Here is a 2,625-nt window from a genome sequence, read left to right as displayed (position 1 = left end):
AAATTCGAAAATTGGCAAATTTTGTGACTGCGAGCAAAAGGATCAGGATGACATGCCGTGCAGTGCAAAGGGCCAAAAGATGCCAAAACTAAGCTCAGTGATGCTGCAAAATCAGGAGAAAAAAACATGGAAGAAGACACAGCTTTGAGGGGAAGATATGACAGACATGGCAGGGATACTGAAAAAACATCAGAAAAAATACAAAACTTGGTGGCCAAAGTGAAAGGCATGAAAAGGCATGGGATGCCATCAGGTGCAGGGACATGGACCAAAGATTCCTGACTTGGTCTCCATTGAAATCGCAAGATTCCGTTTCCCTTCCCGAAAGGAAATTTCATTTCCTTTCGGGAAGGGAAACGGAATCTTGCGAACCTCGAAAGAAAGGCTGACAAACACTCTGCAAAGGAGATAGGATCAAATGAAGTGCAAGCGACAAAAACTCCCAAAATCCAAAAATGGGGACATTTAGCGAGTAGCAGAAAATGCTCTGGCAGGAAATGAGGTGCAGCACAAAGGACCAAAACATGCAAAGCTGAGATCCCAGATGCTGCAAAATGAGGGAAAATGTCAAGGAGGAAGACACAACTTTGAGGGGAAGATATGAGAGACATGCCGTGGAGAGTGAAAAAAAAAAAAAAAAATTTGTTGTTTAAGTGAAAGCCATGCAAAGGCATGGGATGCCATCAAGTGCAGGGACACAGAGCACGGCTTGCCAAAATTGGAGCCCATTGAAAGCCTGGAAACAAAAAAGAAGGACTTACAAACGCTCTGGAATGGAGCAATCATGCAAAAATGCAACTCACCAAAAAAAATTTCGAAAATTTGCAAATTTTGTGACTGCGAGCAAAAGGACCAGGATGACATGCCGTGCAGTGCAAAGGGCCAAAAGATGCCAAAACTAAGCTCAGTGATGCTGCAAAATCAGGAGAAAAAAACATGGAAGAAGACACAGCTTTGAGGGGAAGATATGACAGACATGGCAGGGATACTGAAAAAACATCAGGAAAAATACAAAACTTGGTGGCCAAAGTGAAAGGCATGAAAAGGCATGGGATGCCATCAGGTGCAGGGACATGGACCAAAGATTCCTGACTTGGTCTCCATTGAAATCGCAAGATTCCGTTTCCCTTCCCGAAAGGAAATTTCATTTCCTTTCGGGAAGGGAAACGGAATCTTGCGAACCTCAAAAGAAAGGCTGACAAACACTCTGCAAAGGAGATAGGATCAAATGAAGTGCAAGCGACAAAAACTCCCAAAATCCAAAAATGGGGACATTTAGCGAGTAGCAGAAAATGCTCTGGCAGGAAATGAGGTGCAGCACAAAGGACCAAAACATGCAAAGCTGAGATCCCAGATGCTGCAAAATCAGGGAAAATGTCAAGGAGGAAGACACAACTTTGAGGGGAAGATAGGAGAGACATGCCGTGGAGAGTGAAAAAAAAAAAAAAAAAATTTGTTGTTTAAGTGAAAGCCATGCAAAGGCATGGGATGCCATCAAGTGCAGGGACACAGAGCACGGCTTGCCAAAATTGGAGCCCATTGAAAGCCTGGAAACAAAAAAGAAGGACTTACAAATGCTCTGGAATGGAGCAATGATGCAAAATAATGCAACTCACCAAAAAAAATTTGAAAATTTGCAAATTTTGTGACTGCGAGCAAAAGGACCAGGATGACATGCCGTGCAGTGCAAAGGGCCAAAAGATGCCAAAACTAAGCTCAGTGATGCTGCAAAATCAGGAGAAAAAAACATGGAAGAAGACACAGCTTTGAGGGGAAGATATGACAGACATGGCAGGGATACTGAAAAAACATCAGAAAAAATACAAAACTTGGTGGCCAAAGTGAAAGGCATGAAAAGGCATGGGATGCCATCAGGTGCAGGGACATGGACCAAAGATTCCTGACTTGGTCTCCATTGAAATCGCAAGATTCCGTTTCCCTTCCCGAAAGGAAATTTCATTTCCTTTCGGGAAGGGAAACGGAATCTTGCGAACCTCGAAAGAAAGGCTGACAAACACTCTGCAAAGGAGATAGGATCAAATAAAGTGCAAGCGAAAAAAACTCCAAAAATCCAAAAATGGGGACATTTAGCGAGTAGCAGAAAATGCTCTGGCAGGAAATGAGGTGCAGCACAAAGGACCAAAACATGCAAAGCTGAGATCCCAGATGCTGCAAAATGAGGGCAAATGTCAAGGAGGAAGACACAACTTTGAGGGGAAGATATGAGAGACATGCCGTGGAGAGTGAAAAAAAAAAAAAAAAAATTTGTTGTTTAAGTGAAAGCCATGCAAAGGCATGGGATGCCATCAAGTGCAGGGACACAGAGCACGGCTTGAAAAAATTGGAGCCCATTGAAAGCCTGGAAACAAAAAAGAAGGACTTACAAACGCTCTGGAATGGAGCAATCATGCAAAAAAATGCAACTCACAAAAAAAAATTTGAAAATTGGCAAATTTTGTGACTGCGAGCAAAAGGACCAGGATGACATGCCGTGCAGTGCAAAGGGCCAAAAGATGCCAAAACTAAGCTCAGTGATGCTGCAAAATCAGGAGAAAAAAACATGGAAGAAGACACAGCTTTGAGGGGAAGATATGACAGACATGGCAGGGATACTGAAAAAACATC

This window comes from Fringilla coelebs (genome assembly GCF_963513975.1).
Source record: "Fringilla coelebs genome assembly, chromosome: 3".
Lineage (NCBI taxonomy): Eukaryota > Metazoa > Chordata > Aves > Passeriformes > Fringillidae > Fringilla > Fringilla coelebs.
This window is presented reverse-complemented; position numbering follows the sequence as displayed.